Raw genomic sequence first — 26992 nt, 5'->3', positions numbered from 1 at the left:
ATACATTTCTGCTTTTAAACGTCCAATCAGCCTCTACTCGTCCATGTTTGATGATTAATATTCAGAATGTGCAGAACTGTCCAGGGCTCCAGACTAACTTTTTTCACTAGGAGCACAGTGGCCCCCAACTGAAAATTTAAGGGGCGCAACCAGAAAATTTAGGGGCACACACCGTAAATCAACATGCTATCCAAATATTCACATTTCTACTAATTTACACTGTATTACTAATAAATACTTTAATGATTGATGCAGAAAGTACAATGTGCTGTTTTTAAATTCAGTGTCACATCACAATCGTCGCACATGTGCAACTGGATGTAAAATTCAGTGGCACAGTCTCATATTTTGGTGGCAAAATGCCCCCATTTGGTGGCAGTCTGGAGCCCTGCTGTCATTAAATTAGATCTTTGTAGCGAACATCCCAGAACCGTTTCTAAACTAGAATCCACTGACGATCGACGTGGATTTGTGATGCGGCTGATTCTGACATAAACTTTGATTAACATGTACCTTTTATCGCATGTCGCAGGATTGGGTGTATAGGACACGGTGTCACGCAAAGCCTTATCTGGGAGATAAGTCTGTAAATTTGAGTAAAATCACAAGCTTTGCTTATCCCGTGCGAACATGCCACACAAAACTTATTAAGGGGGGTAATTTGTAAATCACACAAGGTCTCCACATAATAATAATCCCATGTGAATAGTACTTATGTTGCTTATATTGCACTCTTTTGGTTGTTGTTGTTTTTTAATAGCCTGTGCGTTTAGATCTTGATAGTGTTTTTACATTCAGCATTTCAGTAGGTAATTTAGGTGCAGTAAACAGCCTGAAGTAGATTGGCGTTCTAGTTTTTCTTGCCTAGAAACATTGTTTCGAATTGATTCAAGAAGTAATGAATTTACAAAGTCAGTACTGAATAGGTTACCAACAAACCGTGAGACTAATTGATTTGTTGTCGACCCAAAGATAAACATCCCTAATGGCTATGTAGGCTAAACACAATAAAACTGAGTTTTATTAGTATAGATGGGTTTTTGGCATTCTGAGGAGAGATAAACTGTAGGCTGTTCATTGTGCTGTAACAATAACTATTGTATCTCTAAAGACAGTTCTTCTCATAACAGCAAGTATAGTGAACTAACAAAAAAATTTCAAAATGAAAATGCTAGTAAATACAGTCGTCTGTGAATATTTACAGGTGTTTAATCTGGCCTGAATTAGCTTATTGTTTGCGGCTACACAGCTTTAACACTTTAAATACCAACATCAACTTTGATTAAAAAAGTCATTTTTTTTTTCTTCACAGGATTGCTTTAAAGGGATATTTTACCCAAAGATAAAATTCTGTCATCATTTACTCAATCTCAGGCTGAGATATTTTAATAAATAAGATAAATAAAATAATAATAATGGTTATCACATAGTTGTAAGCACATTTTTTCCTGGAAATCAGTGGGTACTACAACTGTGTGGTTACTATCATTTTTTGTGTGTTCTTTTTATTTATTTTGTCCATTTATTTATTTATTTATTTATTATTTGCTTGGATGTAGACTTTGCCATTTATTAAAAATTCAGTGGAAATGCTATTCATTTATCAACAAAGGATGTATAGTTAGATGGGCAGATGGGTGACTTGCTCTTTGCTATTACTCTCTTTAGAGTAAGGTCAGCTTTGGCTGACTGATGGTTTGAGTTTTCTTGCTGGTTAGGGTTGTGGTTGACTGGACTGGCAGTTCGTTGTAGGTTCTTTAGGATGATCGAGTTAGATTGCCTTATTGCTGAGATGAGAGTAAGAACTCATTTAAAGAGCTTATGGCACTTTTCCATTGCATAGTACCCCACGGTTTGGGTCAGGTCAGCTTACTTTTGGGGGCTTTTCCACTGGGTGCAGTATGTAGTACCCAATGCTTTTTTTAGTACCACCTCGGTTGGGGTTCCAAGCGAGCCAAACTGATACCAAAACGTGACGCGAAAACACTGTAGATCACTGATTGGTCAGAGAGGATCGTCACTACTAGCGTCATCGCTAATAATGTAAAAGATGAGCTTTACCTTTGTGCTAGCTTGCGCTGTTTTGAGCAAACATGTAGTCATCTGTGCTCTGCTGTAAGTTCCCAAACTCCATTTTAGCGATGAAAAACATCAACAGGTTGAGAATCAGGAACACCATAACAGATATGGTAGGTGACATATCATAGTTGCTAAAATGAGGCTCAGCGGAGCTCGTCGACTGACGCCACTGGTGTTTGTACAAAAATTGAGACAGAGGTAGTGATAAACGTGATGTGCAAACATTTATTTGTGGTGGTCAATTTCAATTTTGACTGAGAAATAAATAAATGTATGGGGATGAACAACAACGCTTTCACTTGTATGATGTCACAGCAGTAGGCAGTGCAAATATAACGACACGCCTATAATCCCTCCCACTCCGAAAGGTTAATAAACTCGATGGAAAACCTAACCAAGCCAAACTGAGATGAGCTGACCCGACCCAAACCGTGGGGTACTATGCAATGGAAAAGCATCATATCTTTGATTGACAGCGATGGAAAGTCAGCCCCGTAGTTTGTGAATTGGTGAAGAGGGCACTGCCTCAATATTGACAGCTGGAGCGTCTTTTGGTAAACTTGAATTAGATTGAGATGTATCTGGTCAGGCATTTGCTAAAACTTGTTTACTAGGACACAAATAAAAGATCAGAACAGAACTTTGCTGATTTAATCAAGAACAAGTATGTCTTGGTCACACTTGGCTATGAAAACTGTCTTGGAACTATTGTGTTTATGCTGGGCTTAAGAAATCCATTGCTGGCATTACTCACACATGAGACTTGCTGATGTAGCTGAAAGACTGAAACTGTTGTCTAGGGTCTTGTTTGTATTGTTGTATTTGTAGAATTGTAAATTTGTTTGCATAGGTGATATATCATTGTTGCTGAAATATCATAGCAGACGTAATGCATTGCAACCACTGCCATGGTTTCAGTAAGTAGAGTAAATCCTTAACATGGTGACTTCCATTATAACAGAACTCTTATTAAATTTTATTAAATCTAACTGTATTTTTCGATGTGTGAACATGACTATAGGGTGTGTGAGTAATCGGTACCTTAAAGGAGTACCCCACTTTCTTAATAAAAAATCCAGATAATTTACTCACCCCCATGTCATGCAAAATGTTGATGTCTTTCTTTGTTCAGTCGAGAAGAAATTAAGTTCACTGAGGAAAACTCAATAAACATTTTCTACCGTTATAAAGCTTGTAAGATCTAGGCCATTTTCTAAAATAACTACTGGCAATCTTACTGGTCTGATACCAGGCTGCACTGTTAAAATGTATAGATTATGTACTATTAGTCATTTTGAGTGATGGTGTCTGCCAAATGTGTAAATAAAAAGGAATATATCCGACATATACCATATGTAAATTATAGTCATGTTGTACTGTAGTTGCTCAAATATCACAGCTGTGTTGATGCACATATGCATGCGTTGTTTGGTCTGTGATGTCATTTGATGTAGAGCCATGAGCTCCATGAACCCTAATAGAAGAGGTGGAAACCCAAAGCTTCATGGTGTCGAGATTTGCCCCCTTTCTGATATAAAGAAGAGCTAACCAGCCCTGACACAAATCTCACCCTGCAAGAGATGGGAACCAATTACTGTGCCGAGCGCACACACACACAAACTGAAGCCTTGCCCTTCACTGAAATGTTTTCTAATGCAGTAGCCCCAGGATGAATGGGGTTTTGGTTTGAGAGAGACAAATCAGATAATAGTGCAAGAACCATAGACAGTAAAAGAAATGGACACAGCGACCCCATTGGATTCAACGGAGACAAGTGAAGTCAATTAGAAGCAGGCACTTCCTGGGTGTCGAGCGTACTGCGCAGACTCAAACTGAGCTCAATGACGTGGATGTCACGTGAGCAACCTGTCTGGCAATTGTAAGTCTTCTAATAGCCGTGCCACGGGAAATCTGAATCACCTACTGAATCTTGCAGAGACGGCGAGCGTGAACAGGAGCACATTTTGGTTAGTATTCTAATTAATAATCTCCCTTGACTTTATGCCTTCACGTCCACCCGATTGCCTCATAGTCAGTAAAAGATTGCCTGTGAGCTTCTCTACCAGTCCATAAAGTAATTTCTCTACTGTGCGACAGAAAGTCGCAGGTTATGACGCAATCGTTAGCCTATTTTTACAAAAACTGCTTCTACTGGGACCTAACGTAAGATACATGGTAATGGAGCCTTTTATACATTTTCGTGTTTCTTTAGAAATAATTAATGGACAAATGGAGTCTTTAAACGCCTCAGATGTAAAGTTATTCGCTGTCAAAGTGACGCCAAAATGAATGGGAGTCAATGGGATGCTAACAGCAGATGGGTGTTCGCTAAGCAATGGCGGCGTCCAGGGAAGCTTCAATAAAATATGAAACCCTGCCCCCCTGGCAGGAACACAGAAATATCAGAGGCGTGTGCTAGTAAATGTTTATAAATGCGAGGTTTGAACTTATCTCTTTTTCTAATAATAAATAAGAAATCTGATCAAAATCTCAGTTTTAAAGGTCGTTCTGGTATTGTTTCAATTTGGCAATCCATGTGTTGATTTTTTTACTTATTAGTAATTCAAGGTCTTGTTTATTACTATTTTTGTCATTTTAATTTACAGAGAGAATGAGAATCTCCTTTTGTAGTGCGTTCATTTTGGCGTGTTTCAGAAAATACAATCTCAGAATGCTATAACCTGATTGTTGGTTTATGCCAGGAATTATTATTAAGGATTTTTATTGCTTCCTATTTCAAGATTTTCGGCACAGTTTTAAAGGCACATTAGTTTTTAATAAGTGCAATAAATTTAACCCACAGTAGTGTAATTGAACGAATGTGATTCACAGAAATGTTAATGATTACGTTGGGATCTGTCTAACTGCAACATTCAAGCTCTTACTAAAGCTTTGCCCCTTGCGCCTGCTCGTATTCCAAGCTGTCATTGCTTCTGGCAGGTAACACACATTGGAAAACAGGGTCAGATCCCCCTTTTGCCCTCTGGTCTTAATTATTCCACTACATAGGCGCCAGCAGGGATCCTAACAACACAGACCAAGACAAAAGACTTTTATGTGAGCCACTTCCGTATGATGCACAGAACATCATTGAAACTGGAGAAACAAAGTCCTGACCTTGGGAAGCTGCACTACTCTTCTGAGGATGTGTCTTTTATCCAAGCGCACCGGAGCTTATAATCATGTATGAATGGGATGGTGTTATGAATCATGTTGAGCAGTACATGCAGCCTTTCGGCACTACAGTATGCACAGGCATCATGTCCTTGTTATTGGCTCATGTTTTACGGAGGATGACGTCCGCTACATCCGGTACTCCCTGGTCCATGGCGGAGATTGCGAGCTGTAATGAAAACGGATAGGCGCTCCTAAGCAATTGTTTTAAAAGCATTGCAGACTATCTTTTAAACAAACAAACTGCCCTTCTTTACAAGGCCTCATAAAATCTACTTTGTGGATATCACTTAGTTTGTTCAGTGTGCCCAGTCTATCTAATCTTATTTATTTAAGTGCGTAAAAAGCTAATGTTTTTGCAGGCATATGATATCGATTGCCCCTTTTCTTTAAGTGTTTGAGTTTCCAAAACTTAAAAAAATCCCTTTATCTCTTTTGGTTTGCCTCTGTGTCTACTTCTGCAGCAACAGCAATTTTGGATAGGTGCTCTTTACTTTTAAATCTAACGTGATCTTTAAAGATGGAAAGTTTCTTCTCTGTTAGATATACTATTTAACTTATCCCGGCCCATAAAAAGATTTGATCTAATGAAACTAAGCTTCACTTTTACACATCAATAATGACTTTGGGTGATTGGGCATGCCAGCTCACAGTAATGTAATAGGAAAGACAAAGGATCCATAGCCACCTGTTATTAATGTATGTTACACAAACTCACTGGTATCAAAAGTATTCTCATTACTCAGGTAGAAGTATAGATACTAGGGTTTAAAGACTTCTGTAGGAGTTAAAGTATCAGCTCAAGCTTTAGTAAAAGTGTACTGGTATTCAAAACTTACTTAAAGTATAAAAGTAAACGTTATGTAAGGAAAAACATACCATTTAAGGACAAAAGCTTAAGCGGGTCGCACACCGAATGAGAAGCGCAGCGCCACGCCATGAAACTAAAAACAGATTACATTATTTTCTATGAATCTACCAGCAGCATAGCCACTAAATGACACCTTCATTTAAAATAAGATAATGATATGAGTTTGGTTCCAAAACGCAATAAACGCCATTTTTGAAAAAAATTAGTTACTGCCGAAATCAGTATTATATCAGGTCAGTATTTAAAAGAAAATTCGTAATTTTACGCAAAATCCAATATCCGCCGTGTTATTCTGTCATCTTTTCTCCCTTTTTTCCCAAAACGCAATAAACACCACTCCTCCTTTTCTACAGAATGCAATAAATCCGCTCCACAAATTACAGCGCACCATTCCACGCAATGTAAACAAACAATGCTGGCGCGTTGAGTACACGGAATCTTAGTTTTCCTCATCTACTTTGTACTTCGTGATCAAGAAACAAACAAAAACGAAATAATACTTTAATATCATTGATAAACATTAGGTGGTTTTCTGTGATGGGAAAGAAACGTAAACCATCAACATCTAATAATTTACACGAGAGGCACTCGGGAGACGATCGCTTGTTCTCCCGACAGCATCAAGCTTCTCCCGTGCTAACACATTGACCCCAGGGGATCTATGATAAACTTTCCATAATTTTACTCAAAGTCAACGAGAATCACAGCTGATCGCTGGGAAAAATGTTAAGTGACGACGTCAAGTATAACCGCAGCAATGACAGTGTTCCTAATATGACAAAGTAAGTGTTTTGATTAATGCCATTAATGTTTATTTTTTATGTTTTTTGTGTATTTTGTTATGTTTTTATAACCTAAATAAAATAAAAATAAAAAAAATAAATAAAATAAATGCTTATTTACAAGAAGACGTGTTCGACACAGTTGGAGAGTTTTGCATCTAAGCTGTTCAATTGTTTTAACCTTTTCTCCGAATGTCACTAGGACAAATACGAACACAGTCCCTTGTCATTTGTCAGTCATAATAATATCTTAAGGTTAAGGAAGGATTTGTACTCTGCTGGGGATTCATGTTTCCACAATAGATGTGTTATTTTTCATGGTGTGAGTGTGAAATGAGATAAGATACTGCTGAATAATAACAACATAAATAGTCTGGCATTACAGTGAGGCATGTACAACCAGAGGAGTAAGTTATGTTGCCCTCATACCTGTGTAATCCTCAAATCAAGCCCATGGCATCCCCCTTTAAGCGCCAAACCTTTAACGGACAGAAGGGAGCGGAAGGTTCCCTAGGCCTTCATGGAGTATTGACAGACAAAATACCAATTTATATTGTAGCTATTTAATTGTTTTCTTAAAGACCCCCTAAGGTACCACATGTAACATGATTTACCCCAGCAGGGCATATTCCTAAATCAACAAATTTGTTGGTCCCACAACAGCATTCCTCTAAATCAGATCTAATATATTATTCGGATTCGCTGAATCCTGCGGGGATCAGCTGCAACCCCAATTAAACACACCTGAAGCAGCTAATCCATGTTTTCAGGGTTGCTAACTTGAAGATGACAGGCAAGTGTGTTTGATTAAGATTGCAGCGAATGTCTGCAGGACAGAAGTGCTCTAAACCAATAGCGTAAGCATCAGGCCTAAGGGTGCGTCAACAATTTCTCTCTGATTCTAGTGTTATTGTTGGGGTTCGGGTAGGATTAGGTCTGTGGTTGTTTGATAGCATACCAACGAAGGATTTTGATCCAGGACCATGGTTTCACTTGTTTACCTACTTAAGCAGAAAAATATTAAAACATTCAGCAAGGAGAAATGTTCTGCCTAGGCTTATGTAAAAAACAGATTTCTTCCTCACTATTGTGTATGTGATTTTGATTGACAGTTTGGATCTGACAGATCCATGGGTCTCAGCCTGAACTTTCAAGAGCCAAGACCTGAAATATTTAATGGTGCCAGTCAGTGTTCTTGCCTGCATCTTAAATTATGCTATTCACTGTTGAATGATCCAAGGGGTCTCTGAACCTTTGGTCTTTTTTGATGTTAAAGACCCCTGGGTGTATTGATTTGCTGCTGAGTGCTCATTTAGGGGGTTAAATCCGAAAACCTAGAATTGGTTTAAGAATCAATGTGAAAATTAGATAGAAAGAAGTAGTTTGTCATTTTTTATGTCATCCCTAAAAATTCCTGCATATATTTTCAATGCACCACACAAAAATATGGTTTGTCAGGAGAAAGCATGTTCATAGTTTTTTTTTGTTAATGTTGCCATATTTCTTTCTCTGCAGTCTTTTGATTTTTATTTCAGCTGTTTTTATTTTGCATGTTTTTTTTTTTTGAAGTATTGTAGTGTTACAGGGTCACCGTGATATTGGTTAACTGTACTGATATTAAAATAGCAATTGGGAAACGGCGTGTTTAGATTCACAGTTTTTTCAGCTCTCTGGGTGAAGCTAAAAATAGCGCTCACTATGGAGTACAGTTTTCCCCAGTGATGCAAATGGAAGTCTCAGGAACAGCTGCGCTAAAGCCAAGTCGTGTTAGATCAGCCTTAGTCACATGACCTGCTTTCTGCCATTCATTATTACTGGAGCTCCCAAATGATGGACATATAACCTAAACCCTGTTTTAACCGTCATATGCACAACAATCTTATTTCATTCAGGGTTAATATATATTCATAATTAGTTAATAGATTACATACATATAAACATGGATGGGGGATGTCATTGAACTATGAATGTACTATTACATTCTTCATGGATCTGACCTGGATCAGATAGAGATAGTTAGAAAAAACAATGTTGAAGTGAGGAAACAAGGTCACTGCTAATTCAGTATGTTGACTGCTAGCACATAGTCCACTTTAGGCCCTCTGTCTGTTTGCATTGTAAAAAGAGCCGGATGTGCCCTTTACTGCCCAGGCTTTGACATCACAGGTGAAAAAATAGCTGACTGAGTATGGCTCACGATTCCATAGCCCTTTTTTGCCCTCTCATGTCGAGACACTCAAATGAAGTAGAAATTGTTTCTTGTTTACGTTGTCACCTCGGATCTGCCCAGCCATCAATTTTAGACCTGATGAATAATACATGATTTTACCCACATGAAAAGTCTGCCCATGCTGACACACCTCTCTCAGTTCATGGTCTCTCATGCTACAGCATTGACTCTATAGTGTGGTTAAGAAATGAGGAGCTCAGATGCAAAAGCCGCTAAACGCCACCTCTGTCAAAAACTTAGATAATGATATTGACCCAATTCTCTTGCCACGTTTTCCAAATCTGCTTAATCCTGTCCAAACAGCATTTCGATTTTTAGCAAAGTCCTCTAAGTGCATGAAAGATGAATTGGTTGAACAACAGCATATGAAATGAGCATGGATTACATTCAAACGTTTGTCCCTTGCGAGTACTTGAACATGAATGTAATCCGAATGTGGCAGTCACATGGATCATAGCGCCCCCTAATGTTTGGTTCACTTTCTTCATTTTTTACATTCTGACTTTTATCATTGCAATGTTTTTAGTTGCATCTTTAGTGATTATGCAAAGAAATAAAGTGGAGTTTTTTGTCAAAATGTTTGCATGCAAATGTTTGCAAATATGTTAAATACCAATGACATGACTAAAGTGACATTTGTTAAAACAATCCTTTGCAGATCGGGAAACCCTATCACCTAAACTAGGTCATCCAAAAAAAATGGGCGAAATGAAAGAAACACGTGGTCCGTCACTGTCTGGAGGCTAACTAGCCAGTTCATTCGCACGTAAAATTCTAGTCATTCAAGAAATTAACGCGGAAAGTCGCAGCATGGGAGGGGCTTCTGCGACTCTGCTGAGACTCCGCCACTCCGCTCGCTTCCTGTAATCACGTCACTTACAGCAAGGTCCTGATTGGTTAACGCCTTCCTCACATTCCACGCCATTAACATGCAAATCACCGTGCTTGCCGCCTCTATTGCGGCTGGTGTAAACGCAGCATAATAACCGTTTCATTGCCATTAAAGTGAAATTATTGAACCTAAACATAAGAGCCTGATGAAAATGTACAAGAAAACATGTCAGACTCACTTAGAGGGTTTTGCATCTAAACTTTGGTAATCAGCTTTAAACATGACAAATACGCTTTATTCTTGGCAATTAAATATTGATTCGTAATAATTTGTTTGTCGACTGTGCCCTAGAGAAGCTGGCGAACAAAATAATTAATAATGTATTTTTTTATAATAGTAAATAATTTTATTAATTGTGAATTTTTCATTTTCAACATTTGTTTTAGGAAGCTGCATGTTTATGTAAATGTATAGTGTATTTTAAATGTATTTATGGTGCATTTTTAATTTGTACCTTTTTATTCTTGTATGATGCTACACTAGGAGATGAATGGTTTCAATGTTTTTCGTTTGAGCATTGGTTTGACACAGCAACACCAGCCCGTCATCGGATCATAATTTCTGTTTTGTTTCTCTAAATAGGTCTCATTACCAAGATAGACTGAGATCTTGAGTGGCTTTGCTGTTCAACACGCTCTACGATTTATTTTCCATAGCAGGATGAGCACATGGTGATATTTGATCAGAATGAAACCCGATCAGAGTGTACGCACTGTGGGCACAGCACACACACTACAGTATTTACATCATATGACTGGTCCAAACATCTGTGCAATGTGAGAAGCTTGAGGAGATGGAGATATATTTTGGCTTTTGACAGGCAAAGAGCACACCTTCGTTGACCTTTTCCCACAATGACTATGAATTAAGGGTTGGGTTGGGTTACAATGCTTGGCAGGATAGTCTCATCTACAAAAAGAGTAGCTCACGTTTTAGTACAAGTTTAGGTCTTATTGTTATTTGATAAATCTAATTATTGTAGCACCCTTATCAAATTCACATTTATATTTATGCATTTGGCAGATGCTTTTATCCATAGCGACTCTGCGAGTGCATTACAAGGTATGTTTTATCAGTGTATCCTTTGGGTTCAAATCCACGTATGCCATTTTTATTAGGGATGAAGCGGTTCCCATAAAACTAATCTCAAATTATACAATGACCCCCCCCCATGTAATCTATAAAGGATAATATTAAATATGTTTGCATATATAAGTAAGGATATTATATATATATATATATATATATATATATATATATATATATATATATATATATATATATATATATATATATATATATATATATATATATATATATATATATATATATATATATAAATATGATAACCACCAGGAAAACAGTAAACAGGAAAATCAGCAAAAGCCTTGATATATAAGCACTTGAAAATAAAGTCCACTAGATAGTAAGCATGTGCCGATTCTGAACGCGTCTTTTAAAGACAAAGTATACTTTGAATGCTCATTTACTCAACTTTAATAGAGCTTTGTGTTTGCGTAGCCTTACTCTCTTTCTCTCTCATTCGGGACAAATCCAAATATTCCATAATATTTCCATACTTGTGATGTTTCTGAATGCTAAACTCTTTTTTTATTATGTAAATTATAGGCTTTTTTACTTCAGTCGCTTTCCCAAAATGACATAAAGTTGGTGTTTGTTGATGTTTGTTTGACTGTATTTTATTTTTATTTCGTACAGGCTGCTGTGTCAAGTTAGCAATGCTGGAAGGAACTGATATGTTTTGTGTGTTTAAAGTCATAGTTCACCACAAACTACAAATTTGCTGTATATTTACTCATCTTAAGGCCATCCGATATATGTTGGTGACCTTTACTTTAGTAGAACAATAAAGAAGATATTTTGCAGAAACCCCAGTGCTCTGTGATTCATATAATGCTATGTCTACGTTTTTTCCAATTTGACAGTTTATAAAGCAGATGTATCCAATACAAAAGTAATCCCCACAACTCCAGCTGACACACTAGGGACATATTGGTGACATATTGACATCTTGTGAAGCAAGCCGATCAGTTTTTGCAAGAAATTGAAATTGTAAAAATCATTAGTGTTAATGCAGAGCAACAATAACCAATCTTGACTGCTGTCTTTTGTTGCATAAGGGTTAGGGAAGCTGCGATCGATCATCATCGCATTAAATGACTCGAATGGTACTCGCAAAATTTTCCGATCTCATGAACCGATCCTTCTATTTACTTTTTTCATCATAGGGCTCCTGAATGCGGGTGCAATTTGTGCAAGCATTTTAACAACCAGTTGCTTGTGTGCGACCTGCAAATTTGGATTTCTCTCTCTGCCTTATGTGTATTCAACATGCAGTCTTCACATCCCCATCAAACAGCGTATACAACATACATGTATTGCTACCGAAAGTTTATTATTTGCATGCGTTTTAAAGTTTTGACAGTCTTTCAGAAACTTCAATTTTACCTTGCAACTGCACTTGTCCGTGGCGTGCACACCTGATGCGAACACACACAGACACGCTCTTACATCTTAAAGTTACAGTAACCTAATTCATTTGTCAATAATATTAAAGGAAAAAAACACAGTTTTTCAATATTTTACTGTTTTCTTACCTCAACTACCTAACTACCTACCTATTTTTTTCAATGCGTGCACTTTTAAACTTTGTACTGCACCTCAAGCATTTACCTAGCCCCATTCATTCCTATGGCTCCAAACAGGGATGAATTTAAAAGCCACCAAACACTTCCATGTTTTCCCTAAAGACTGTTACATGAGTAGTTGCATCAGTAAGTATGGTGGCACAAAATAAAACTTTTGTTTGGAGCCATAGGAATGAATGGGGCTAGGCTTAATGCTAACACATTCAAGAAGCACTGTACAAAGATTTAAAGGGCATGCATTGAAAAAAGATAGGTATGTATTTATTCATCTAGATTAAAGTAAGAACATAGTAAAATATTGAAAAATGGTGGTGTTTTCCTTTAAAGAGAAAATCATTCTGTGAAGAAATGTTTTACTTTATAAGAATACATATTTATTTAATTCATACACTGAAGACTGTACAGTGTTTTAATTTCATTACTTTTAAGAGGCACAATTATTTGATTCTCTTAAAAGCAATAATATAATACCAGTTACACAGTCATCAAAGAGCTTACATATTAGCTTGAAGAATCAGTATCAGGCATTGGTTTTGGCCGATCATGACAACAAGAAATCAGTACTTGGTATCTGCTGCAAAAATCCTGATCTGAGCATCCCTAATAAGCGTTGTTGCAAGTTTCTTAAGGCATAGTAATGAATAGTGTGTCTGCATTTGGTGCAGGAATAGAAGATAATCCAGTACCTGGCCTGTAGACCCGTTCGCAATTTGGTGTTGGGGGAATGTCTCAATTAAACTGAGTTGGTGGGTCCCTAGACATGAAAAATCATCAAGGTGCTCATCCGCCATAGTGCCACGAATTGCGTAATAGTCAAGTCAAATATGGCTGCCGATGAATGGTGATGAAAATCCAACTTCTTTGTTTCTAAATGTATATACACATATAATATCTCCATTTAGACTTATTATGGTATCTGGAATACATTTCTGATATTGTTGTGGCCATATATTGGGTGATTTTTGACCTTAAAAGGTCATGGTCAAGGTCATTTTTTTATTCTGAAGACCTTGACCATAACTTGGCCATTATTAGGAATAAAAACCAGATGCAATAAGTCTAATTCTACTTAATCTGACATTTAACTATCATTGCTAATACTGTTTTTAACATTAACTCTCTCGCCGCCAACATTTTTTTTAAAAGTTGCCAGCCAGCGCCAGCATTTTTCATGATTTTTACAAAAATTGAATGCCTTCCTGAAACTGTTCCATCCTACCTTCTTTTGTTCTCTTTTTATCACCTCTCAAACATGGGTAGGTTTCTTCAAAAACACAAAATTTTGAGCAAAAAGCTGAGATAATTTGTGTGAACGACTTTTGATAGAGATCAGATTCAGAGCAATCCTTAAAACATATACGGACATGCAGCTGCTAGGCCTAGGGCGATACTTCCGGGTTTTATAAGTTGTGGATAATAGCTGTATTGCGGAAAGCCGGAAAAACTTGTCATTTGGCAGGGAAGCTTTTTCTCTTAATTGACGTGATAACATCCCTGATATAAAATAAAATAATTGGGTGCAAATAAAATCATGTAGCTATAAAAATGATACAAATTACATGATACCAAATTAACTAAAATTGCACATATAATCTGATTTCTCTCAAAGTGTACTGTGTGTGTGCATGCATGTTAGTGGGATGGGTTTTTACAGGATGACTTTCCATGGCAGGATACAGTGCATGAATCTCCAGCAGCATGAAAGCCACATCGGTGATAGTCACACTTGCCTGCAGACTTACATACTGTGAGCAGAATTCATGATAAGGGCTTCAGACATTTTGATGGCAGGAGTTTGCCAAAGTGCTCCTTCCATCCATGTTCCGTTGGCTCTAGTCTTGCTTTGGGTTCCTTGGCTGTTGCAAGGAAGTGGCATTTTGTATGAACCAGAAAAGCCATTCGGATGTGGCATCTGATCACACTACTTGTGGGAGGGAGAGCATCAATTCCAGTACTTCCACTGGTGCAGATTTCTACTCTGAAGTCATCAAATCTTTTAGCTGTTGTTGTTGACATGGCCCCGGCCCAGACACACACAAAGTACTTCTCAGCCAACGCTGCATCTTGCTCTGTTAAGGTGTCTGCCTCTCTAATGTTGGCTAAGTATTGGACTGGGTCAGATATCATAGCAGCATGTTTAGTCCCCACCTTGCGCATACAGTCATCTTCAGTCAGGTTATCTGGTTTAATCACTGTCTTTGACAGTGACGCTCCAAGACACGAGACTGCTTGATGGCGCCTCTCACCAGTGGCATTTTGTCTGTTTCAAAGTTTGGTTGTTGGTGATATAGTTGAGGATATCAGTGATCATCCCAATCTCATGGAACAAGACCTAAAACTCTGCTACAGCATTTGTATTGTGTGTGGCTCCTACTATATAGTGACGTACAGGACCCTTTGACACTCGCTGAATGGTCTTCTTGACCTTCATGACATGTCCCTCTCACAACACAGAACCAGCCAGGGCAATCCTGCACAACCCAATGGCCTATAGAGAAGCGCCGGTACAGCTCAGGATGTCTGAACTTTAGCACATTGCTTTTTTCAAGATACCATGTCTTCTTATTTTCTGTGAACTCTGTGTTGTACAAATACACAGTAAGGGCAGACATGTACAACCCCAAATCAGAAAAAGTTGGGACACAGTAGAAATTGTGAGTAAAAAAGTAATGGAATAATTTACAAATCTCATAAACTTATTTTTTTATTCACAATAGAATATAGATAACATATCAAATGTTGAAAGTGATACATTTTGAAATGTCATGCCAAATATTGGCTCACTTTGGATTTTATGAGAGCTACACATTCCAAAAAAAGTTGGGACAGGTAGCAATAAGAGGCCGGAAAAGTTAAATGTACATATAAGGAACAGCTGGAGAAGGACCAATGTTTAGGAATAGGAATGTTGTCCCATTCTTGTCTAAAACAGGCTTCTAGTTGCTCAACGGTCTTAGGTCTTCTTTGTCGCATCTTCCTCTTTATGATGCACCAAATGTTTTCTGTGGGTGACAGATCTGGACTGCAGGCTGGCCATTTCAGTACCCAGATCCTTCTTCTATGCAGCCATGATGTTGTAATTGATGAAGTATGTGTTCTGGCATTGTCATGCTGGAATATGCAAGGTCTTCCCTGAAAGAGACGATGTCTGAATGGGAGCATATGATCCTTGTCCTCTTTAGTCCGGTGAAATGGTGTCCCAGTTTTCCAAAAAGATCTTCAAATTTTGATTCGTCTGACCACAGAACAGTTTTCCACTTTGCCAAAGTCCATTTTAAATGAGCCTTGGCCCAGAGAAAACGCCTGCGCTTCTGGGTCATGTTTAGATATGGCTTCTTGTTTGACCTATAGAGTTTTAGCTGGCAACTGTGTATGGCAAGGTGGTTTGTGTTCACCCACAATGTTTTCTGGAAGTATTCCTGAGCCCATGTTATGATTTCCATTACAGTAGCATTCCTGTATGTGATGCAGTGCAGTCTAAGGGCCCGAAGATCACGGGCATCAAGTATGGTTTTCCGGCCTTGACCCTTACGCACAGAGATTGTTCCAGATTCTCTGAATCTTTGGATGATATTTTGCACTGTAGATGATGATAACTTTAAACTCTTTGCAATTTTTCTCTGAGAAACTCAGAAAACTATTTTTCGCCGCAGCATTGGGAGAATTGGTGATTCTCTGCCCATCTTGACTTCTGACAGACACAGACACTCTGACAGGCTTTTTTATACCCAATCATGTTGCCAATTGACCTAATAAGTTGCAAATTGGTCCTTCAACTGTTCCTAATATGTACATTTAACTTTTCCGGCCTCTTATTGCTACCTGTCCCAACTTTTTTTGGAATGTGTAGCTCTCATGAAATCCAAAAATTTCAAAATATCTTACTTTCAACATTTGATATGTTATTTATATTCTACTGTGAATAAAATATAAGTTTATGAGATTTGTAAATTATTCCATTCATTTTTTACTCACAATTTCTACAGTGTCCCAACTTTTTCTGATTTGGGGTTGTAGTTCACATGTACATGTCTTTTGAGATTCTTCAGAATAGGAAAACGACCTTGACCATGCCCTTTCAAGGTCAGAATCACCCAATATGATCATATCATTGGCTGAAATGAATTCTACATACCATAATTAGTCAAATTAGTGGTATTACATGTGTATTAACAATCAGAAACAAAGAAGTTAGATTTTCATCATCATCCGATGGCGGACATATTTGACTTGACTATTATGTAATTCGTGGCACTATGGCGGATGAGCACCTCAGTGATTTTTCATGTCTAGGGACCCACTAGCTCAGTTCAAGTGAGAAATTCCCCCAACACCAAATTGCGAACGGGTCTACAGGCCAGGTCCAGGACTAAAGATTGGATTTAAATGTGTTTATCCAAGGTACGTTATGTAGCTGAATGTATACATGACATGAAGTGACCAAATGCAAAAAGGACCTATAATCAAAGTTCATTGGTAAAAAAAATGAACTAATAAATATAGTAAAAAGCACTTTCTAAAAATTGTACCTATGCTATGGTAATAAAATTGGCAAAAAATGGGGGGAAAACAGCATTCGGCTGAGTGTTTCATTATACTTAATGCAGTTTCCACTTCGGCCAAGAATTTCCCTCCCTATTTTTTCACACAAGTGTATTTTATGTAGAAAACAGTAGTCACAAAAATATTCTGAGTCACGTAATGTCATATCTTGTTACTACACTGTCAGTTTTCTCTTTGATGAGTAACCTTTGCTTAGTATGCCCGGGCCGGTGGTCATTTTCTAAAGCTGCCTGAAGCCAGATGGTGGTGTCTGGATCTCCTGTGGTGCTAGCCTCTTTAAAAACCCACAGTGCATACCTCTCTGATATATGGTCTTCACTGCATCGATTAATGTTTCATTCTAAAAGTGTACAGAGTACACACCTTAAAATTCTCTTGGTTAATGCTCATATTTGTATGTTTTATTGGGTAGTTTTTCTGCTTTTGGTTTTAATCCATCAGCTAAATGCTGTGATAATCAGCTAACAGCACCTGTGACACATGCTAACAAGGACTAAAGTGAGCAGGTAGATTTTCATCTGTCTTGGAGTTTGATTTTATATCAAAGTGAGTGTGTTTACATTCAAAGTTTTACTCTGATTATGCTTAATAAGCTGATAATGTGTAAGGTCATATAAACATCTAAAACAGTTTTCTTCAATTAGGAAAATGTTATAAATGGCTTAAGCAAAATCTGATTGGCACAGGTAGATTTCTTAAAGGAATATTCCATTTTCTTAAAAGAAAAATCCAGATAATTTACTCACCACAATGTCATCCAAAATGTTGATGTCTTTCTTTGTTCAGTCGAGATGAAATTATGTTTTTTGAGGAAAACATTGCAGGATTTTTCTCATTTTAATGGACTTTAATAGACACCAACAATTAATACTTAATTCAACACTTAACAGTTTTTTTCAACGGAGTTTCAAAGGACTATAAACAATCCCAAACGAGGCATAAGGGTCTTATCTAGCAAAACGATTGTCATTTTTGACAATAAAAATAACAAATATACACTTTTAAAGTACAACTTTTCGTTTAGGTCCGGTCCAGCGCGACTTAACGTAAATGCGTAGTGACGTAGGGAGGTTACGTGTTACATATATAAAACGCACATTTGCGGACCATTTTAAACAATAAACTGACACAAAGACATTAATTAGTATCAGTTGACATACAACAACGTAGGAATGGTCCTCTTTCACCACATTTGTAAACACTGGGGCGGAGTTTCGCGTTCGTCCTCTGTGACCTCTTGACGTGATGACGTATTGCGTCGGGTCACGCTAGCGCATGACGACCGGATCTAAACGAGAAGTTGTGCTTTAAAAGTGATTATTTGTTATTTTTATAGTCAAAAATGACAATCGTTTTGCTAGATAAGACCCTTATGCCTCGTTTGGGATCGTTTAGAGTCCTTTGAAACTCCGTTGAAAAAACTGTTAAGTGTTGAGTTAAGTGTTAAGTGGTGGTGTCCATTAAAGTCCATTAAAATGAGAAAAATCCTGCAATGTTTTCCTCAAAAAACATAATTTCTTCTCGACTGATCAAAGAAAGACATCAACATTTTGGATGACATGGTGGTGAGTAAATTATCTGGATTTTTCTTTTAAGAAAATTGAATATTCCTTTAAGTTAAAGTAAATTAATGCATACAAGTCTGCTTTTTATTGTAAACAATATACCAACCACAATATGAACCTTGTCTGAAAAACTGCCCCTAAATCTTTTGAGAGATTTTCCTAGTGTTTTAAATTACTAGGTGGTAATTTCACTGCCTGCGAGAAACCTAACATGTCAAAATCTCTTGTAATTACAGTTTTCTGCACAGCAGGTTTATTGATTTGCACGTAAACAAACAAGAACAGGTTTCTATAACAATCAGATTTTTGATGAATATCTACTAATTTTGTGTATGTAAATGCACTCACTGATGCATTATGTGCTTTCCTGTTCCCTCTTGTTGACAGAAGAGGCTCCTCTTGAGACCCATATTACTTTTGTTCTCCTGAAGTATGCATCTTTCCATCACAACCCAGCAGCGTCTGTGGCACTGCTAGGGTACTGCAGGTCCTCTAGAGAGGTGCTCGCATCTTTGTCTTACATCTTTGACCTACAGTAACGCCCCAGACCCGGCCTTTGCAAATTGATTGTTGCAAACTTGTCCAGACCCAGACTGAAATATTGAGCTGATGATTTGAGTCCATTAGTGCTGACTTAAAGCAAATATAATTGATGTGCGAGTATTATCTCTCTACTAAGACATCAACAGCTTGCTTGAAAAATGAAACCTTAAATGAAATACTTTTCAGTTCCCTTTCAGTCGGTCACTACGACGTCACGTCGTGACCGACGAATTGGGAACCGCTCCGCGGGTGACCTATCTACTTCGAGAAACTATAAAAACGCCAATGAACTTGGCATGCAGGTATTTGCATAATGCCGGCGCCGCCCCGCCAGGTGCGTATATAAGCCGCAGGTGCACAATACCAAATTAGCTTTTATTGCTTCGAAGCCGGCAGACATCTGCTCTCGAGAAGCTTTCTATCTGATCTTCGTAGATCCTGTTCTGGAAGGGAAGAAAATAAGAGCTCAGCTTGCTGAAGTTGGTTGGGCAAAGACACCTCAGCGGAGGCTCGCAGTGTTTTTTTCCACCCTTTCTCTCTCTCTCTCTGTCTCTTTAATTTAGGACTTGAGTTCGAGTGAGTGCGTTGCCTCTCCCTGTGTGTTTCACCAGCTCGCACAAAAGAGTGATTTCCCTAAAAGAGCAGCACGTTTGAGCTTTGTGTCTTTTTAAAGACAGCCACTCATTCGTGTCACGGTCGGGGTCGTCTTTTTAAAGATGGATTTCCGTCCGTGTTCGGTTTCTGGATGCGGTGTGTTCATCGCCCCCCGGGATGGCCACCAGCGTTGTCTTTCGTGTCTGGGGCTCCAGCACGCAGAGGCAGCGTTGCGTGATAGTTCATGCTCCATCTGTGAGGGCATGACTATGGCGGATTTGCGGAGACGGGTGTCGTTTCTCCGGGAACGGCCCCCGCCTTCCAAGCCTGGTACTGCTAAGAGCGCAGTTACTAGGCTTGCGAAGGATGATCTCCGTATAACGGTGCTGGGTCGGTCTGCTGGTTCGTCCAGCAGCTCCCAGCGCCCTGATCCGTTGCCAGCGGAGGTCCCGATGGAGACGAGCGGCCCGTGTTCTACGGTGTCCTCGCGCTCTGTCGAGCCTCCACCCGACGTGATGTCCACCGTAACATCGGAAGGGGGGTTGTCAGCCTCGGACGTCGATCCGGATCCGCTCCCGCCTTCGGGCCAGGTTGCGGCTTCTGTGTTCGACCCCGAGATGGCAGCCATGCTCGCTCGGGCGGCGGAGGCGGTCGGCTTGGAGTGGACTAAACCTCCCCCACCTGAACCGTCCCGCCTCGATGATTGGTTCTTCGGGGGTGCCAGGGCTTCTCAGTCCTCGCCCCCGGTGCCTTTCTTCCCCGAGGTGCATGAAGAGCTGACGCGGTCGTGGAAAACCCCGTTTTCCGCCCGGAACCGACCGTTTCAGCCTTCACCCCTCACCTCTCTCGAGGGTGGAGATGCCAAGGGGTACACTGGTATCCCGTCAGTGGAGCGGCCGGTCGCGATGCAGTTGTGTCCGGCCGGTGTCGCTTCCTCCTGGCGGGACCAGCCTACTCTCCCCTCACGGGCCTGTAAGCAGTCTTCGGCGCTGTCCGGTGCTGCTTACAAGGCTTGTGGGGAGGCAGCCTCTGCCCTGCATGCCATGGCATTGCTGCAGGTCCACCAGGCTAAGGCTCTGAGGGACCTGCACGCGGGAGGTCTGCACGCCTGCCCCGTCCACGTCGGCACCTCAGCCTGCTCCTCGCCGAGGGCGTCCTGCGGCGGCCGCCTCCGTTCCTCCCCGGGGCTCTTCTAAGAAGCGAGGAACCGGTCGTCAGCAGCCCGCCCCGCCCGCTCAGCCCGCTTCAAAGGGTGGAAAAAGAAAATCGAAGCGGCCCTGAGACGGGCGACCTAGAGATGGAGGGGATCGCTCTTCGGGAGATGGTGAAAGCACCACTCCCCCCACCGGAGGAGGGCCGGTTGGGGAATCCTTTGTTTCAATTTTCTGTTCCGCCGACTTTTCAGTCGGCACCCACAATTCCACAAAAAGAGCGAATTCCACTTCCATCTCTAGGTCTTCAGATGAGCGCCGGAGACACGAGCGGGCTCATAACCCCCCCTCGTTCTCCGACTCATCAGAGGAGTACGAGAGCAACGCACGGGCTCATAACCCCATCGCGCTTTCTGACTTCTCAGGGGAGAGAAGACATTCACGGGCTCATAACCCATCGTCTTCCTCCCCCTTCGCCAGAGGGTGCATCGAGTGGCGTGAGGTGTCTTCAGCAGAGCCTCCCTTACTCACCCACCCAGCAGCGGACTCAGGTGAGTGTTATCATGCACAACACTGCTGTCGGTGCGGCCAATACGCACACACCGGCGATCACCTCCGTTGCGCCCGCCGCGGGTACACCGATCGTGCCTTTAGTCCCTCTCGCACGGTGTCTGGGGGCGTGGGAACAGCTTCCCAGCCCGTCGCGTTGGCTTTTACGCACGATTCGTCTCGGCTACGCGATCCAATTTGCCCGGCGTCCCCCCAAATTCTCCGGCGTTCGTTTCACTGCGGTGAGAGCTGCCGATGCGCACGTCCTCCGTGCGGAGATCGCTGTCCTACTGGCGAAGGACGCGATCGAGCCGGTCCCTCCAGCCGAGATGAGGTCAGGGTTTTACAGCCCTTACTTTATTGTACCCAAGAAAAGCGGCGGCTTGCGACCGATCCTGGACCTGCGTTCGCTGAACTGTGCACTTCACAGAATGCCGTTCAAGATGCTGACGCCCAAGCGCATATTTCCATGCATTCGTCCAAACGATTGGTTCGCATCCATCGACCTGAAGGACGCGTACTTCCACGTATCAATTCTCCCCCGGCACAGGCCGTTTCTCTGCTTTGCGTTCGAGGGGCGAGCATACCAGTACAAAGTCCTCCCATTCGGGCTCTCTCTGTCTCCCCGTGTATTCACCAAAGTAGTGGAGGGGGCTTTAAAACCCCTGAGAGAGAGAGGTGTGCGCATTCTCGCGTATCTGGACGATTGGCTAATAATAGCTCAAACACGTCAGACGCTGTGCGATCACAGAGATTTAACTTTAAAACACCTCGCTCGTTTGGGTCTTCGGGTCAACTGGGAAAAGAGCAAGCTTTGCCCCGTGCAGAGAATCTCTTTTCTCGGTATGGAACTGGACTCGATCGATTTGACAGCTCGTCTAACAGAAGCGCGTGTACAGTCGATTCTGACTTGCCTGAATTCATTCAAGAGCAAGAGCGCGGTCCCGCTGAAACAATTTCAGAAGCTTTTGGGGCATATGGCAGCAGCCGCAGCTGTAACTCCGCTCGGACTGCTCCATATGCGACCGCTTCAGCATTGGCTGCACGATCGAGTCCCGAGGAGAGCGTGGCTGCGCGGCATTCACCGTGTTATCATTACACCTGCGTGTCGTCGCACTTTCACTCCGTGGTCAGACCGTGCGTTTCTCCGAGCCGGTGTGCCTCTGAGACAGGTCTCCAGGCATGCAATAGTATGCACAGATGCTTCGGACACGGGGTGGGGGGCCACGTACGATGGGCTTGCGGCTTCGGGGGTCTGGACGGCACCCCAGCTGCATTGGCACATAAATTGCCGAGAAATGTGGGCTGTATATCTTGCGCTCGTCCGTTTCAGCAACGAGTTACAGGGCAAAGATGTATTAGTTCGCACAGACAACACTGCGACCGTGGCGTACATCAATCGTCAAGGCGGTTTACGCTCGCGTCACCTGTCGCATCTCGCCCGTCATCTCCTCACTTGGAGTCAGAAGAATTTGAGGTCTCTTCGTGCCATTTACATCCCGGGCACGCTCAATGTAGAGGCGGATGCGCTCTCTCGGGCTGCGCGTCCCGGCGAATGGCGACTCCACCCCATTGCGGTTCAGCAGATTTGGAGACGTTTCGGCAAAGCGCAGATAGATCTGTTTGCTTCCCCAGAGACGACCCATTGTCGCCTGTTCTATTCACTAGCCGACGACTCGCTCGGCGTGGATGCATTGGCACACAGCTGGCCGCGAAACATGCGCAAATACGCGTTCCCTCCGGTGAGCCTCATTGCGCAAACCCTATGCAAAATCCGGGAGGACGAGGAGAGCGTGCTGTTGGTGGCACCGTATTGGACAACCAGGAGTTGGTTTCCAGAACTCTCTCTCCTCGCGACAGCCCCTCCTTGGAAGATTCCCCTGAGGAAGGACCTTCTTTCTCAACAAGAGGGCACATTATGGCACCCGCGCCCCGACCTGTGGAACCTCCATGTGTGGTCTCTGGACGGGGCACGGAGGATTTGATTGATTTACCGCAAGAGGTATCGTACACTATTGCTGCAGCGCGAGCGCCGTCTACGAGACAGGCTTACGCGCTTAAATGGAACCTGTTTGTCGACTGGTGTTCTTCCCAAAGTGAAAACCCCCGAGAATGCCCGATTAGTATTGTGCTTTTATATCTCCAGCGCCGTTTGGAGAATAGGCTGTCACCATCCACTATTAAAGTCGATATCGCTGCGATATCAGCTCACCATTCACCCGTAAACGGTAGAACAGTGGGTCAGCACGACCTGGTCATTAGATTTCTCAGAGGCGCTCGAAGACTGAATCCTTCGCGTCCTCCCTCTATTCCTCCTTGGGACCTGTCCTTGGTGCTGAAATCACTCCAGGAAGCCCCATTTGAGCCTCTGCATAGTGTGAGTGTTAAATTTCTTACTATGAATACATTAACTCTCCTTGCTTTGGCTTCTGTTAAGAGGATAGGGGATATTCATGCATTTTCGGTCGACGAATCGTGCCTTCAGTTCGGGCCGGCTGCATCCAGCGTAACACTGAGACCCCGGCCCGGCTTTGTGCCCAAAGTTCCCACCACTCCTTTCAGAGATCAAGTGGTGAACCTCCAAGCGCTGCCTTTGGAGGAGGCAGACCCAGCCACGGCTTTGTTATGCCCTGTTCGTGCACTACGTGTGTATATAGACAGGACGCAAAGCTTTAGGACCTCAGATCAGCTCTTTGTTTGTTACGGTGGTCAGCAGAAAGGAAAAGCTGTCACCAAGCAGAGGATGTCCCATTGGATTGTGGATACTATAGCCCTTGCATATCAAAAGCAGAATGTGCCTTGTCCATTTAATTTACGTGCTCACTCTACACGCAGTGTGGCATCATCTTGGGCACTGGCTCGCGGTTCCTCGCTAACAGATATTTGTAGAGCTGCAGGCTGGGCGACACCTAATACGTTCACAAGATTCTATAGTGTTCGTGTCGAACCGGTTTCCACTCGGGTTCTTTCTACTAACTAGTTAAGAATGCCGAGGGTCGGCTCGTGTGTCGGCTTGGAGCCTCTATTTTGGTGCTGCACATCTGCACCAATATGGAAGGCCATCGGGGCAAAAACGTCTAAAAAACTGTTTTTGCCTCTCCTCCACCGCCCTGATAGCTGGTGTTGCGGAGCATCCGCTGTCAACCTATCACTGATGTATTCTCTGTAAACCTGTGTAGGCTAGGCGTCCACATTTGTCCCCTACGTGGGGTTCATTTGTGTGTATACTCCGTGGGGTACTAATCCTCCACGTTTTCCTTAGCAGAGCCTGCTCTGCATCTCTCTGCATACTATGTTTTGTTCAGAGACTTTTTATGAGCAACCTATCGGTTGTTTCATATTTTTATGTCATCCATTCAACCTTCTTAGGGGATGGCTTCCGCAGTGTTCTAGCTCCGCTCAGTTTAGACGCTTCCCCAGTTCGCTGCTTCACTATCGTGGGTTAAGGAACAGGTAGTGACCGGCCTTCTGCATTTCGCCTTAGGTTCCGCCCCCTATGTGGAGGGCGGAGGGCTTTTACAGACACTGGAAGGGTTCAGCTGCAGTGGCGTTTTGGTAGGGATTCCCAATTCGTCGGTCACGACGTGACGTCGTAGTGACCGACTGAAAGGGAACGTCTCGGTTACGTATGTAACCCTCGTTCCCTGAAGGAAGGGAACGGAGACGTCACGTCCCGTCGCCACAGTTTGCTGTTCCATTGCTGTTTTCAGGCCGGGCACTGTTGCTCGGCTTCTCAGCAATAATATAGCTAATTTGGTATTGTGCACCTGCGGCTTATATACGCACCTGGCGGGGCGGCGCCGGCATTATGCAAATACCTGCATGCCAAGTTCATTGGCGTTTTTATAGTTTCTCGAAGTAGATAGGTCACCCGCGGAGCGGTTCCCAATTCGTCGGTCACGACGTGACGTCTCCGTTCCCTTCCTTCAGGGAACGAGGGTTACATACGTAACCGAGACGTTTCGCTTAAACTATTCCTTTAAATAGGTAGTTCACACCCAAATTGTCACAATTTGGTCACCCTGTTTCTGTGGTATGTATTTTGTTTTTTGGGTGTGTTTTTCCATACAAAAAGTTATAGCAGATCGCTGCCCAAAAATTGTGCTTCAAATCATTTGTGACAGGTTTCACAAGCAGAGAGATGTACAAAGATTGTTGTGCTCTTGCAAAAATTAGAAGATTACCTGCTGTTAGTTATGCATCGTCGCACAAGTGCATTAGTTCCCTGCCAGTCCCACGATTGAATGGGAACGATCCTCCAGTGTTGTTTCTGAAGAATCAGGCTGAATTGCTGAGCGCATAATGGCTGTATTTTCATACACCCACCGGAGTGTGAAGTGCTGCCTAGACCTGCGGATGTAACCCCAGAATCCCACAGCGACTCCCTTGAGTTTGTGAATCATAGCTGTCCCTGCCTCGGCCTACACGCCGCCAGCCACGCTGTGTTCATCAGGCAGTCTGGGAGATGCTCTTTTTACCGAGACTCAAAAAGCTGCTCGATTCGATGCTTCCTTGTGGGTCTCTAACAGATGTCAGGATTATGACAGCGTGTTTGATGCATAACGTGATGCAGCTTTAGACTGTCAAATTATTGTCAGAGATACAGGCAAACACAACATGTTATGATGCAGACTCTGACTTGAGTCTGAAGCTCTTGAATTCACAGAGGATTCATTTCTGGTTTACCTTTTCTAAGGTGTACATTTACCAAAACCTTACTCCACAATGAATCTATGCCCACAAAATATTTCTGTGGTTTAAATCTTTTGGCTAATTTGTACGTTTAGTAGACAATAAATGTCTAGTGTTTAATGCTTTGGTGAACACATTTGACAATTTGCAACCCTGTTTGTGAAATTCAGGCAAAAGTATCATAATCTCATGGAGCAAAGTAAGAAGTTGATTTTATTGATTTTAATCTTTAACATGGCTTTTGTCAGTATGAAAGATATCAAGATTATATTTTCATTGTTGGGTGATTCACAAATGAAATAATTCAGCTGTGTTTTTAGAGACTGGGTCACATATCTAAATCTATCTAGATTTTCTGTCTGTGTTTAAAATGTAAAATAGTGTGCAGATCAGTGGCGGCTGGTGACTCTTTTTCGAGGGCGCACAATGTGACCTGTGTACCTGTACCTCGTCATGTGTGTGGTCATTTCAAAATATGTGTTTAGCATGTCATGTAAACTTATGTGCATCACGTGTGATGTCAAAATACGAGCCTGTTGCAGACACATTTATTATGATAAATGAGATGCTAGCGGTTGCCAGATACTCGCTTAATCTCATGTATAATCAAAGTTTAGTGTTAAGTTAGTGTCTTGCGA

At 41.7% G+C, this 26992-nt stretch overlaps 1 protein-coding gene across 21 annotated transcripts in view; it reads left to right on the top strand.

Moving 5' to 3' along the window:
- The window catches only part of kcnma1a (potassium large conductance calcium-activated channel, subfamily M, alpha member 1a), a 279908-nt gene that overhangs the window by 37826 nt on the left and 215090 nt on the right, over positions 1–26992 (top strand). The gene's annotated exons all lie outside the window — the stretch shown is intronic.

This window comes from Paramisgurnus dabryanus, chromosome 20 (genome assembly GCF_030506205.2).
Source record: "Paramisgurnus dabryanus chromosome 20, PD_genome_1.1, whole genome shotgun sequence".
Classification (NCBI taxonomy): Eukaryota; Metazoa; Chordata; class Actinopteri; order Cypriniformes; family Cobitidae; genus Paramisgurnus; species Paramisgurnus dabryanus.
Note: the sequence above shows the minus strand (reverse complement) of the source record. Positions and strands in the feature narration are given on the sequence as shown.